We start from the raw sequence: 16,236 nt of genomic DNA, 5'->3' as shown, positions 1-16,236 counted from the left end.
GCCGCGGCGGTAACGCACCTGCAATCCTCTATTCCCAGCATTGTGGCGGGTGGTGCTCACAACACCGCCCGCCACAATGCTAGGAATGCACTGTGTGCATTGTCATGCACAAGGTGACAGGCACTGCATGGTGCCTGCCACCTTGTCCATGAAAATGTAGGGGGTTACCATAGGTACCCCCATGTGCACCCCCACCCCCCAATACCCTGGGGGCATGCAACGGGCACCCGACAGCAAATTCCGCATGCCTTTCCATGGCAGCATCGCCACCACGGAAAGGCTGCTTCCCGCACCCATGCTAATATGGATGGCGGTGTCTAGCAGACACCGCCACCATATCTAGACCCTTTTCCGCCCAGTCGACTGGTCGACCGGCGGAAAACCGGCAGATGGTTTTTCCGTCCACCGGGGTCCCCCCCACCACACTAAAATGATGGGGGAAATGGGTGGCGGGCGGAGGGAAATGTAGGGCGGATTGACACCACCATGCGGGCGGTGGCGATCCGCCCTACATCGTAATCAACCCCTTAGTTGGGGCTTTACGGTAATTTCTGTAGAAGAACAGCGATCCCCTCTGGGGATTGACGAATAGACTTCTTAAGCACTGGAGAGGGAACAGCAGTGCTTCAAAAAGCCCTTGCGAGGGTTCTGATTCTCACAAATGATTAACACGCAGCGCTAACATGAGAGGCCTCCCTTCGTCTCTCGTGACTGTGCGCTTGTCAATTCCACCACCCGCTAGAGCACAGTGCATCTACTCCAGCTCACAGTACTGTGTTCTATGCAGCCTCAGGAGTGGAAGCCACGGGGATCAGGACCCGTGTCTCTCGAGGTTCCTCCAACAGGAAGGAGTTGCCACGCTGGTCTGTCCTCAGTAGGCTGAGGTGAAACAGCACACTTTCTGCTGTGATCTTCCTCAAGCACACAGGTGTGACTTTGACATACAGTGCTAGTTCAGGGTTGGGATCTGTTCTGACGAGGGCTTCCCTCTTTGCTAGAGCAACTCCTCAGCAACCATGTCCATGGCTTCAGGTGGTGCACAGAGAAGTCATGCATGTTGGTCACAAACAGCGCAGGGTTGAAATGTGTGTCCTTGGTGAAGTGAAACATGGAGTGCAGAGCTCAGCTGCAACTTGGGCCACACACTGGTTGGCAAAAATAGAAAGCCCTGACCGTAAAAAGCATCCACTGCCATGTAGATGCAGGCGAAGTCTTTGATGGCCCTGAGACTTCAAAAACAGGGGACAAGCCAACAAGCCTTTAGAGTCACTTGGGTTTAAAGGTTGTAGAGTAGGTTCCGTCATTAACACTGCTAGAGGCAGCAGGCCAGCTCAGCAGAACGAGTTGCAAAGTGGCAGTCACTCCTGGCAGCATAGCAATCAGCAAGCAGCAGGCCAAAACAGCCGAGCAGTTAGCAAAGTAGCAGTCCCTCCTGGCAGCGCAGCACCTCCTTCTACTCAGGACCGAAAAGTGAACTATTTGAGGGAGTCAGGGGTCCCATAATTATTCCCAAATGTGCCTTTGAATTGGGGGAGATATCAAAGAAGCCTTTGAACCTTACAGGGTCCTTGCCCTCCCATCTCCATCTCCAGATGCACTACAGGGTAGTATGCAGCTCTTTATTTGAGGGGAGGCACAGCTCTATTCAGGTGCAAGTGTCAGCTCCTCCATATCACTCTAGCTTGGGGAGACCCATCAGCCGGGTGATGGGCCTTAAGGATATTCGTAGCACACCTCAGCTCCCTTTGTGTGTGACTGTCTAGAAGGAATGCACAAAGTCCATCTGTCACCCAATCCAGACACATATTCAGAGACAGGCAAAGACACAGAATGGTTAAGAGTAAGAAAAGGCAAATTTTCTAAAAGTGGCATTTTCAGATTTGCAACTTACAAACCAAGTTTACTAAAAGATGCATTAAGTTGTGAGTCCAGGGATACCAAACTCCAATCTTCTATCTGCTTTCAATGTGAAATCACACTTACAAGACGTGTTAAGGCAATCCCCAAGTCAACCTACGGGAGACATAGGCCTTGCAATAGTTAAAAATGAATTTAGCTGTTTTTCACTACTAGGACATGTAAAACTCAAAGGTACATGTTCTAACTTTTAAATACACTACACTCTGTCCTTGGAGCTGCCTAGGGCCTACCTTAGAGGTGATATACATGTGATTAAAGGGAAGGTTTGAGCCTGACAAGTAGTTTAACTTGCCAGGTCAAAATGGCAGTTTAAACCTGTACACACTAGCTCTGCAAAGCAGGCCTGAGCCATGCTTACAGGGCTCCTGAGTGGGTGGCACAATCAGTGCTGCAGGCCCAGTAGTAGAATTTAATTTACAGGCCCTGGGTAGCCATTGTGCACTTTACTAGAGACTTAAAAGTAAATTAAATATGCTATTTGTGGATAAGCCAATGATATCATGTTTAGAGTACAGAGCATATGCACTTTAGCACTGGTTAGTAGTAGTAAAGTGCCCATAATCCTAAAGCCAACACAAATGAGGTCAGCAACACAGGAGGTCAGGAGGCACACACTCTTGGGAAACCACACCAAGGATGCAAGGTTTAATACGGCTACAAACTCTTCCACAGAAAACCAACAATTGAGAAGTGTTTTGATGTTAAGACATATATAAAAATGCATGTCCTATTTGATAAGTTACAGCTCCCTGCCTAAGGGATCCACAGGCCTTCCTTAGGGGAGACTTACATATATTGTTATGGGAAGTGGGGCTCTGCCATTAGTTTGAACTGCAAAATCGAGCTACCAGTGTTATCATTGCCCTTCCAGTCTGTAGTGGCAGGCTGGGAGCCATTTTGTGCATTGTCACACACAGGGTGGTACAAGTAGTGCTGCAGCCATGGGTACACACTGCCTTACATGCCGTACGTACCCTGGGTACCATATACTAGGCACTTATAACTATATCAGTACTTGCCAATTGCGGACAGCCAATTCGACATATACTTTGTAATGGGTTTGAACACTTGCACTGAGGTCTGATTGGCAGGCCTCAGTGCACTCTCAGAGTCGATAAACCAGCAGCATCCGTCCAAAAATGTGGAAAGGAACTTGTATAAAGAGGCATTTCCTTATGTTATTGTTATTTATGTGTAGCTGCAGACATGTACTGCAAGAAGCAGTTCAGGGGCAACAGGGCCTGCCTGACTTACTGGGCCACAGCCATGGTGGTTGTGTTTGTTTGCCTGTGATATCCTACAGTCTGTTCTACTATGGCTCTGCAAACTTTGCCAAGTACAAGCTCTACAGCACTTGACTCTCAGTAGTAGCAATGGCGTTCCCCTCTGAACTGAGATGCCTAGAATTATGTTTGAGTGCTGGTCTCATGGAAAGACATGCTGGCCACCTCAGTGGCTGATACAAGGCAGGTAAAGGTTTTCCTGAGCCTCCACACTAGTTTTACTCAATGCGATGCAGCGCGCGCAACGAAAGTCGTTTTACTTATTTAACCCCTTTCCCGCTCATAACGGAACCGCTCCGTCATGAGCCACGGTTGCCGTGTGCTCATGACGGAGCGGTTCCGTCATGCCACGACCGTTGGCGGCCGCTCCGCCCACGCGGCGCTGTTTCCCCGTCTGTGCGGGGGGACAACGCAACTGGGCGGAGTCATGACGGAACCGCTCCGTCATGAGCACAGCTCAACCGTGGCTCATGACGGAGTGGCTCCATCATGAGCACAGCGCCACCGCGCTGCCCCCCCGCACCCTCCAGCGCTGCGGCGGAATTCCCGCCGCAGCGAAGGGGTTAAATGTGTACTTACCTCCGTTCATCCATATTCCGGTGTTTACATTTCCTCACCCTGCCCCTCCCCCGCCCCGCCTCACCGCCCCACGGAACTTCTTCCACGGACCGCTACTGGTGCTTGACATTACTGATGAGGGCTGAACCCTCTTAGGAATTGGAAGTAACAAAATGCTACACAGGGTTCATCTTAATGCGTTTATCCATTGGACATAAGATGTGAAGGGAAAAGCGAGATGAAAAGACTCAGTTAAAAGTAGTACCAACATTTAGAAGGCCCTTTTCATAATGTCCATTGATTAAGTATTACTGTTACAAAAGCCCCCTAACTGATTTGATACAGTTTGTACTGGATGATGGAATGGTAGTTACAGTGATGCATTCCAGATGAGGGTTTTTAAGCACTGGCATGTTGTCTCTTAAGTTAATATACAAGGTAATTTCTGTAAGCTGATATTTCATTGAAAACATCAATATCTGCACATACAGTATGGTTTCAGAAAAAATGAATGCCGACAAAATATGTTTTGTTGTCTCATACTTCAAACTGTAACATGCAATACGTACAGGGTTTAAATATGTGTAAAGTTTAGCCCTTCCCAGTATATATTTATATGCGTTATTTGTATAGCACACTTATCCGAAAAGCAGTTTAGTGCTGTGCAGAGTCAAAGGCAGAGATACAGAGATTGATTCTAGACAGTGTGTGCTGGGTTCTGGGAGGGATGTTTGGACTATTTACAGTATCATTGTGTAAACTGTCCACTATCTGCTATAAATGGGAGACAGATTCACTAAACTAAGCACTATGTTTTCTGCAGAGAAGTGTTGGTCATGTTTTAATTCACACTATTTATATGGCACCTCTGCTGAAAGATGCTAGTAATATGTCATTAAAAGTACTGTGATGGGTCCTGCTGGTAGAATAATAACCCTGCTAAGAAGTGTTGCCACTCTTCTTTTCTATAAACTGAAGCTAGTGGTTCAGAAGGCTATGGCTTCCACTACAAATATCTGTGTTCCCCATGCACATATACTAGAATCCCAGCAAACCCTCTCAGTCTTTCATCATCCATCCAAAGTGAATGAAATGAATGGCATTGAATTTGGCAAAATGAGTCTTGACCTCCTCAAGTAGAAAAGCAAATTGCATTAGGCTCACTGACAAATAGACATTGGAAGTACTGGTGACTGTAACATTGCCTGGTAATGTCAAATGTTGTGGCAATGTGGATTTGTGCTCTGGCTGAGCATTTGCGTTTGCACTGGCAAGCAGAGGCTGAAACTTTGTCTGAGGATGTTGCTCTGGGTATTGGAAGCAGGGTATGCACATTACAGCTTTCTGGTCTACACATCATTAGTATTCATCATTCCGTCAAGGCAAGAAGCTCTGTGTGGCATGTGGCACTGTATAGTTGTCATGTTGTCAATATGTTTATTTATGATTCGGAACTCCAATGAGTTCCACATAAAAATGTATAAAAAGAGAAAGAAATTTACCATGTGTTATATCATGGTATTCTTGATAACAGAATAAGGAGCAATCAAAATCATAACAGTTATAATTTCACTATACAAGTGGGGTTAAAAGCAAACATGACTCCATATAATCACAGCCCAATATATGAAGTATGTATGCGCATATAAATAAAATAAAATTTTAAAAAAATCTTTACCCAGCCAAATTTGGATTTGCGCAAAACTCTATAAGACTTCGTCCCTTTGAATATCCAAACATCCTCCTTTATACAGTTCAAATAGCTTTAAAAACAGTTTACAATAAAAAAAGCTATATGCTACACAGCTAGGACCCTTTTCCTATCAGATCTTACACATGATGTGGGGAGTGGCCAAATAGCACTTGGTTTTATATCCTGCACTAGATTTCAGATTTTAATATACAAAAAAAAATCTACCAATCAAAATCGTAGGTAATCCCTCCTAGGCCCCTGTTATAATTCGCAAGGGGAACAGATTCATCCTTAGCCGCAAAATTGTTCTACGCACTCCATGGGGAAGGTTCCATACAATATATGTTTTTTTTTTTTATACATACAACTCCCCACTATTCTACAGTCTCTGAAGTGCCCTGAACACAAAGATATATCTCTCTTACGACTGACTTCATAAATAGCTTTTTTGATTAAAGCATTCACTGCAGATGTTGGTTGAGAGCATGTACCACTCCCCTTGATTTCAAATAAGGCCAAAGATTTCTCATAATTTCTAAAAATGACACTATTCCCTTTCAAACAGTCAGAGATTTCATGTCTTAGTGCAGCCCAAATAGAAGTTGTACCGTTTTCTAATAAGACATTTCCCCACCTTAAACATGCTGCCATAGCAAACACATAAGTCGAGAGAAGCCCAAACTCAAGCCGAAGTGCTGCTAAGCTCACTGCACAGTTCAGATTACAAATTTGGTGCCAAATGCGCCCTTCCACCTTTTAAAAAAAAAACCATTGCTGAGCATCAACAGATTCGAAGCATAACTCAACGATGGCGGGACTTTGATTTTATAAACAGAACATGTGCAAAATGTCTTTGGCCACAGCATTTATACATACTACCAAGTGCGGAGGCCTGGGAAATAACTTTACTTCTGCACTAGTCAATGTGGTCATTGCTGGAGCACTTACTGGAGAAAATTCTACCCAGGTATGGGTATTGTTTCACAACCTCAAGTTTATTTTGACCTAAAAAACTATTAGTATTTTTCCTGAGCCTACATCCCCCAGACCTAAAAACCATCATTTTACTTTTTAAAATATTTATTTTTAGGAAGTTATAATCAAAATAGTAACCAAGCTCATTAAGTCGCCTTTGCAAACCTATTGGAGTTAAATCCAGTAGGATGGCATTGTCTGCGTAAAGCAGGCAGCTCGATTCCATAGGATCACCTCTTCAGAGCCCAACTCGGCTCGGGAGATCATTGATATACAAGGAAAAAAGGAGAGGGGCTAAAAGGCACCCCTGCTTCAACCCATTGTGGGTTACCACTTTACTTGGCAGACCCTCATTATCACCCAGCAACACTTGTGTTCATGTAGAGAAATGCAATGCAATTATCAGTCTTAACAGATGCCCTGGGATCCCCATTGCAACAAGTTTCCACCACAGAGTCCCCCAGTCGAACCGATCAAAAGCGGTGGAGAAATCTATGAAGGCACATATAAAGCCATTCCCCTACTTATAGGATATTTTTCAATGAGGGTTGTAGGACAGAGATGTTATCCATAGTGACACTATGAGCATGAAAACCTGCTTAATCTACGGGGACTAGAGTATTCCCAAAAGCCCAATCCTGAAGGTGAAGGAGTATGCTTTTGGCAAACAGATTTCCGGTTGCATCTAGTTGCGAAATCTGCCTAAAACTGGCAGGAGAAGTCTTGGGGCCCTTTTTATATAGTGCAACCTCTATGCTTCATTTCCAAGAGGACAGAAACACTCTGTAAGCATAGCAGTGAGCAAACACCAGGTAAAGAAACTGAGCCCATGCCGACCTATCTTGTTTGATGACAGCTATTGGAAGAACATCTGGACCCATTGCACCAGAGTACCATGTCCCTTTAATAAAACTCTCTATTTCCTTACAAGACGGAGGACCATAAATATTCTCTAGGGAGGAGTGGCACTGTATAAGATCTGAAAATGTTGACATTTTTATTGTTTACTTAAATATTGACTATGCATAGCAAAGGATTTCTATTTCTAAATTCTCTTCCACATTATCATAGAACATGGTTAATATTTTTCATACAATAGATTTTTTCAGAATTCTTTGTGAAAAAAATTGTGTATGGGGAGCAGTGTTGCTGAACTCATAGTCGTTCACTAATTAAGCCTGGGTATTTTAGGTTATGACTGCAAGTAACCGTATTTGCATATGCAATCTTAACTGTTTGTAGATGGGTAGATATTGGGTGCATTGCTGACATATAACTGTATAATAGTTAAATAAAAATGTGGTGACTAAACTAAACATCTATCTGTTTTGGCCACTGTTAAGGAATGTCCTTTATCTTGCAATTATTGTAGGGTTCTTAACTTTAGTGATGTAATTCTGGTGATGTCATCATGGTCAAATGTCATGTCACATCACCAGCTGTATAGACATCAGGTCCTACGATGTCGCTTTCTGTGATGTCACTGCAATCAAAAGATATGTGATGTTACTCCCGCTACCCCTGACATTTTGGAAAAATTACATACATGCTGGTGACTCATGCATTTCTTTAGGGACATGCAACCAAAATGTACTCTGGGAATACTTTAGTAATTTCTTTCCCTGCGCAGCTGCTTTTACTGTTATGGGTTGACTATACTAGCAATGTAGTGTGTATGCTAGTATTTGCATGTATGCACGTAGCCTGTGTTTTTGTGTAACAAATATAGTTGTGTGCACTTCCCTTAACTGTGTTAATTTTTCAAGAAAGGTTTCTCGTTCCAACTTGATTTAATATGTCATATGTGTAATTGAACGCAATAAACTGCTAAAAAGTGACAACAAAGCATTACCTCTGAAGTAAAATGAGAGAGAGAGAAAGGATAGCTATCTAATGGCTGTATTTCACAATGTCAAACCAGGAAATCTGCAATCAACACAGGTTCCCTGCTTGACCAAGCTGTGGTATCCTAGACAATTAATTTTCAGTTGTGCCTCATTCGCCTTCATCAATTTTAAGAGTATCTTAAAACACATAGGGGCATGTTTACAAGCCCCTATCACCACCACAGCGTCACATTTAATGACGTGGTGGCAATAGGAGCTTAGCCTTATTTACAAGGCAGCATTAAGCCACTTAACACGGCTTAAAGCTGCCTTGTACATAAGGCCCCCTATCATGCTATGCTTAGCCTGAAAGGGGTGGGCAGTGGGTGTTGTGGTGGACGTCCCACCGTAACAGCCATTGATTTTAATGCTGCCCCCTATGTACAAGAGCAACGTTCATCGGAGGCAGCGCCAACATTAAGACCAGGGAAAACCTGCTCTTCACTTGGCGAAACAAGGAGAAATGCATTTTTTCTCCTCGTTTTTGCTTTTTCCATGTGTGCTGCCCTGTGCAGCACACAGTCGCGGTCAGCATGACTCGTGGGTAGTGGGGTGGATGGGGGGTCACGCAGGAATTCGCGCAGAGGGTGGGGGGGGAATTTAATTTAAAAATAAAATAAACCTATCTTCCCGGGTCCAGCGTGTCTCAGCTCCTGGCCGGGTGCCGTGGAACAGGAAGCAGGCAGCCTCCCTCCCGTTCCCTAAGCAAATCACAAACTGCAATGGCAGTGTTGTCAATGGTGGGGACGGCACCCAGCCAGGCGATTTTCACCATGTAGGCTGCATGCAGCCTATATGAAGAAAAGAGAGAGTGCGCATGACCGGTTTGATCGGCCTCAGAGGGCCGACCAAACAGTCAGGGCCCACATCATTGGGCTAGCCACTCCTCCTCTGCCCTCCAGCAGACCTGAACCAACCAAACCCTTCTGCTTTCTTGCAGCGTGAAAAGCAGAAACATAAAATTGTAGTTTTACCATTTTATGTTTTTGCTTCTCGCACTGCGAGAAAGCAGTGGGGTGACGCTCCTCCGCTTTAATGGAAAAAGCAAAATGCCATGAACAATCTTTAAATGCAGTTTTGTGACTTTCATGTGTGCCTCATGAGGCAGCACACATAAAAGTGACACAATGGTATTTTAGGATTGTTTGTGTGCAGGAAAAGAGACCTTCCTACACATAAATAATCCTCCCCTTGCACTATGGTGCAAGGGTGCCTGAATTGGCGCTAGGCTGCTAAGTGTAGTGCCATCGCAAGGTGAAATGCAAGGCTGCACCATATAATTGTAAATATGGTGCTGCCTTGCGTTTCAGAAGTGGTGGAGTGAGGCGTTAAGCCATGACAGCTAATGCCTCACTCTGCCACTTCTATTGTATATATCCCCTATAATTTCAGGTTGTGCGCTGTAAAAAATGCAGTCTTCTCTTTGCTTTTCAAATTGACCTCAGGGTGGCACCAATGAACAATCAAGAGCCTGTTTGCCTTCATAGAGGTAAGAGTTCATGTTTAAACACTTGCCTCATGCAAGATTAAGAACTGTCTTCAGTAGACATGCTCTGCAAAAGAGATAGACATCAATTGCTTACAGAAGAAGGAAAACTTTATGCTTAAATACCGTTGCTGCACACAGAAGAAAATAAAGCACTGTGCTGAAAATCATATGTTTAGGTTTCGCCTGCAAACCTATTGTATTTAATATAAATCTTAAAAGGGGCTTACATCTTACCCTTACTTTTCATAGGTGTATGTGCTTGCCACTTACTTTCCCTTTGTTTCTATTGGCTGAAGCATTCTATTTCCTGTTGTTCCTCTGTGTGTTTCTCTTATCAGTCTCCCATGGCCTAAGTACTGTTTTACGCTTTAGCCTAAACAGCGCTATTTTTTGTAGTTTATTTTTTTAGCAGTTCAAAATTTGAGAAAATGCAAGGTTTTAAGAAGGGGAGGCGTAGAGGGCTTTATACAGATACATTTTGAGTAATGATGCCCACAAGAATGGCTTTCAGGAATGCCTGAAAACTGACTCATTAATACTCTACTACCAATAAAACAAATCCTGAGCAAAAAGCCATACTGACTAACTCCAGATGTAAACATTGTTAAAGCCTGTCCTGTGGTAATAGATCTAACATGCTCCTCATTCCTGGGTGTCCATTAGTGGCAGCACAGTGTTTCCTCTCAATAACACCTTAGGGACAAAATAAAATTGTTCTTATTAGCAAAATGTCCTTATAGCAGCAACTGTTTCTTCAGAAATGCACAAAAGCAGTACCTCGAAGCAGATTGCAGAGTTAGAAGTGACACTCGCTTTATTTAACCCCTTCAGTGCCCATGACGAGATAGTCTCGTCATGGAGCGCGGTTGCGCTGTGCCCATGACGAGACTATCTCGTCATGAACCCCGCCCGCTAATTCAACGCCCGGCACAGGGCGGGGAAAGGGCGGGGCACAGAAGGGGTTAAAAGGACTCAGTCCCTCATGAAAAGACTTGCCATGCTCCAACTCGAGCAATGGCTAATGAGGGGGCCCTCTACTGCTAATTAATGACCGGGCATGCTGAAGGTCTGCAGTAAGAAGCACCATCAGGTTATATTAATGAACAGCCACTGGTTCATGTGTGTGCTCTATGTTGAAATGGGGATTGTGCCTTTTTAGGCCACTGGTACAATGTGGGACCTTACTGCACACAGCTGTGTCCTCAGCCCCCTCACAGGACCATAGCTTTCAGATATTTATAGGAGTGCATTTGGAGCAGAGCACTCATCAAAAAGTGCAAAGGGAGTGCTTTATCCAGTACTTCTGATTTATTGGAAATGTTTTACTTGTAAAGATATTAATTAACCCACTCCTGTTCAATATACTTCACCATTTCCCTCCACACCCGCTTGAGATACATACCTATTGAATCTCCCCCTCTTTGCCTACCCAAACTCCATCTTCTCTTCATCCCGATTTTGAAGACTCTCGTGACTCAGGTACGTGTGTGCTATGTAAACAACTACACAAAACCCATCAACCCCATCAAAAAAATTGATAGGCAGCAATCTGCTTCGTCAACCCCTCCCAGCAGTACCCCTTGGACTATTTTTACTGTCAGAGCAAATCTTGCCACCCACCATCTGGTCCCCTGCCAATCAAAGTCTACACACCCATATGCACGTGCTAAACACCACTTACCAGCACAAGGGTACCACAAACTGCTCCAAATCTATCTGTTGTTCATTAAAAGTGTTACAGCAGTGCCGAGAAGTATAGGTACTCGTTCTCTCAAATTAAAGAAGTGCAAGTACTCAGTACCGGACAGCACCTGCCACTTTAAAGCACACAGAGGCTTATTTATGAACATCCTGTGTCACTTTTTCACCATGTAAAATGGAATGCTGCAGGACGCAGGGCGCCGAATCAGATTTATTAAGCCATGCAAAGCCACCTTGTCTGACTTTGAGTGCTCTCATAAATCTTGTGTAAGGTAACGCAGCACAAATTACTGCTATACCTTACTCTGCACCTGGGAGGTGTTCCATGGGCATTGCAGTGGGTTTTCCCACGCAACACCCATGGATTTTGACGCTGCCCCAGATTTACAAAATCATGTACATCTGGGGAATCTCTAAATCCGTACAACTTAAGGTTAGGCAAAACAAGAAGAAATATCTTTATTTCTCCTAATTGTTTCCTCTTTGTATGTGTGCTAAATTTATAGAACGAAGAAAATGCCTCTTAGGATTGTTTTTTTGCAGGAACGTTCCTCTTCCTGTACAAAAATAACCCTGCATGCAATGGCCGCACCATTGCACCATGATGCAAGAGTGCCTATGTTGGCACTCGGCTGCCGAAACGGCGCCAGTGCAGGGAGAAAGGGCAGGAATGCACTGCATTGCCTAAATACAGTGAATTCCCGCACTTTCACTTTGTCTTATGGCAGGACACCAAGGTGCCTTGCTGCGCTGCCCCATGCCAAAATTCCCAAAATGAGGGCCTGAGTATATTGACCTTGATGCTATACTCAACTACTGGAACTGTTCCATTCTTGCCTGTTAAACCTAGGCTCTCCTAAATCCATATGCAGCTAGCCTAGTAAAGCCTTCTAAACAACAGCAACACTTTAAACAGATTGCTGCTCTCACAAATACATCAAATGGTTCAAAGGTGGACTGGCAAAACGAAAACAAAAAAACACAAATTTGATTGTGAAGTTCTGAAGCATGACAAAATGAAACTCAGAAAATAAATCTGAAAAAAAATCAGGCACTACAGAAATATGATCTATAACACACAAGAAACCCTTTACACAATATTGTATTGATGTCTTTACTGCATAGCCAGCATTTTAAAGTAGGCAAGGAATTTCGCAATCAGAAGGCACTGAGCACATTCATTATACTTTTCCAGACGATGAAGTAAACTTACAGAACACTTTACAACCAAAACCCCACAAAACACACCAATACTTCATCAGGTAACATCGATGGATGTCCTCTGCGGGTTGACATGGGTCTCAATTGCAAGTCCTAGCTTCAAAGATGTTAGGTAGGGTCCTGCAGTTCCTGTGGTGCAGGGGGACCCAACCCTCCAAGGGGCCTCATTCAGTCCGAGGCCAAAACATATTTGTGAGAAATTGGAATATCAGAGAAGGGAGTGGGGGCACGATTTTGCATTCACAGCTCTCTGGCTTGCCCCTTATGACCTCTGCTTTTCAAACACCTAGGCTCAAATTAGTGCTAAGAACACAGGGGTGGCTCTGCGTTCCTTTTTGTTCTGCCAGTTTAGGCCACTGCCTACCAGACAGCGCAGCAGCCTGGTTTGCTAAAGACATATTGGTGACATTCAGAAAATTGACCTTGAAATGCATTCTGCCCATTGCTTACCATTTGCTTTGTGGTTTGTAACTCAAATGTGCTTGCTATTTGCCGGTCTTATTTGCTTCAGGCTGTGGAGCTCGAGTTCATCGCTCTCGTTGCCCAAATCTTTGTTTACTGTATTCTTCCACGATCTTCCTTTCTGTAAACAGGCCTTTAAATCTTGTTCTTATCTTGTCACATTTGCTGAACATTCAAAGACAGAGGTCAAATGTCTGACTGTCTTTTCCAAGGAGATTGCTGTTTATTTTTCTTTCTCTTATTTCAAAGTGAGAGGATTTGTGTGACAATCATGCTGGCTACTGGGGACCGCTTGCGGAAGGCTGTACGATGTGATTTTTTTTCACGTGCACAACAGCTTTTAAATGACTGTAAATTAACAGTGCTGATGATCAAATCAATACATGCAGTGATGACATTTCCACACATGTTTTGTGACCTGTATACTTTCATTAATAAAACTGTATGTGAGTGCAAATGTAATGAGCATTTCAATTGAAGAAGTGTTGTCTGTAATGGCAGTATGCTACCATACCATGCATACTCCACGTTACCCCATTGTACTCCACTCTGCACAACTCCACGCCACTGCACTCTACTCTGTACCACTCCATACTATGCCACTTCACTCCATACGTCACTGCACTCTTAGGTACACCACTCCCCTCTATGTCTCTCTACTCTACACCAATCCAGTCTATTCTATGCCAGTGCACTCTATTCCACACTACTCTACTATGCACCACTGCACTCTATGCCACTGCACTCTACAGCACTCCATGCCACTCCACTCTATGACACCCTACTCTGCAACACTGCACTCTATGGCAATGCACTCTAGGATGTACCACTCCACTGTATGCAAGTGCACTCTATGCCAATCCCCTCTATGCCACTCTAATCTACTCTGCACCACTGCACTCTACTCTGAAACAATCTACTCTATACAACTGCACTTTATGACACTACACTCCGACACTGTACTCTTCTTCACTGAACTCTATGCCTCTGCACTCTGCTACTCCACACCACTCAACTCTATGACATGCCACTGCACTCTGCTCTGCACCACTCTATGCCAATGCACTCTACACCACTCTACTCGGCATGGCTCCACTCTATGCCGCGGTACTTTACGTCAATTGACTCTATGCCGCGCTAATCTGCTCTGCACCACTGCACTCTATAGCACTCTAGTAAACCTTGTTTCCCTCTTCTACCTCTCCGCTATCCTTCTGAATCCAAACAACTGACTAACCTATCCCCCACTCAAATTACTTGCATATTTCACGATACTAATTCAACACTAATCCTTTATGGGTTCCAGAGTAGTGTGCTACTTGTCTAAAAAGCCCTTTGACGCCTCATCAGGGGTAGTAAGCACTATATAAATGCAATTACAATTACAATACAATACTCTATACCACTGCACTCTACGCCACTTCACTCTATCTATGCCACTGCAATTTACGTCACTCTATGCCACTCCACACTACTCCACTCTACGCCATTCCACACTACTCCACTCTATGCCACTGCACTCTACACCAATGCTCTCTACACCACTTTGCTCAAAACCAATACACTATATGCCACTGCACTCAATGCCAATCTACTCTGCACCACTGCACTGTATGCCACTATACTCTACTCTATGTTACAAAATTGCATTCTGTCACTTTACTCTGCACCACTTTATGCCACTGCACTTTACACCAATGCACTCTATACCACTGCACTCTATCACACTCTACTCTGCTGTACTGCACTTTCTACCACTAAACTCCATGCCACTCTACTCTATACCACTCTACTCTGCACCACTTTACTGTATGCCAATGCACTCTACCATGCACCACTCTCTGCCACTCTACTGCACTCTACGCCAATACACTCTACAACACTGCAATCTACGCCACTCTAATCTACTGTACACCACTGCGTTCTGACACTGCACTTTACATCACTTCACTCTATGCCTTTCTGCTGTGCTTTGCACCACTCTACTCTATGCCAGTGCACTCTACCCCACTTAACTATGCACCACTGCACTCTTCGCTGCTACACTCTTCACCATTCTAGACTAGGCCACTCCACTCTGCCCCACTCAACTCAGCAACACTGCACTCTATGCCAATACACTCTCCCCTACTACTCTAAACCACTCCTCTATACCCTGGACCACTCCAATCTGCCCTGCACTACTTCACACTAAGCCACTTCACTCTACTTTGAAATAATATAGTCTAAGGCACTGCACTCTGCCACTGCAATTTATGCTAATCTACTCCGCTCTACACAACTCTACTTTACAACATTCTACTCCACTCTTCGCAACACCTTCTGCTCTATACCACTCTATGACACTCTATGCCACTCCACTCTAAAACACTTTACTCAACTCTGACCCTTTGCTCCACACTACACCATTCAACTCTATGCCCTTCCACTCTATGACACTCTATTCGCTCCACAACACTCCACAACAATGTATGCTTCTCCATGTCACTCCACTTCACTCTTCTCCACACCACTCAACTCTACTGTATGCCACTCAATGCCACTCTATGCCTCTCCATAACACTCTAATCTACTCCACTTTATGACAGTCCACTCCATGCCTCTCTCCTTCATCCCACTAACATTTAGCCATGCTAAACAGCAGCCTCTCTGGTGAACAATATTGCTAAAACGTATCAGCAAAGCCAATAGCTCTGCATAGGCGAGACCTATTGGATTTGCCAATGCTTGTTTTGAATGAGCGGCTGGTGAAATGGGGCAGGTAATTCCCTTGTTCTGTGGAATCATGTGCACTTGTAAACAGGCCCTTGCGCTGGGGAAATGCAGGCTGGGACAGGGAACATAACTCTTCGCTCAATAGTCCTAAAATTGATCGGAATATGGGAATGAAGTTTACCTATTTTGCTGTGGTTTCCACTGCAGCAATGCCGCAATCGCCGGCCAAGCCAGTTTTCAAGAATTTCTATGACTTCCTTCACCCAATTTTTTATATGTGACAAAAAGACCAAAAGCAATGCACCTACAGGTTTTAGACTAAATATTTACTAG

General features: G+C 44.2%; 1 protein-coding gene across 1 annotated transcript in view; it reads right to left on the bottom strand.

Annotated features, from left to right (window-relative positions):
- Positions 1 to 16,236, bottom strand: part of LOC146831362 (uncharacterized) — a 1,121,174-nt gene that overhangs the window by 491,437 nt on the left and 613,501 nt on the right. The window lies entirely within an intron of this gene.

Source organism: Triturus cristatus, chromosome 5_1, assembly GCF_964204655.1.
Source record: "Triturus cristatus chromosome 5_1, aTriCri1.1, whole genome shotgun sequence".
In the NCBI taxonomy this organism is placed as follows: domain Eukaryota; kingdom Metazoa; phylum Chordata; class Amphibia; order Caudata; family Salamandridae; genus Triturus; species Triturus cristatus.
The sequence above is the reverse complement of the archived record's forward strand: the minus strand, read 5'-3'. Positions and strand labels throughout refer to the sequence as shown.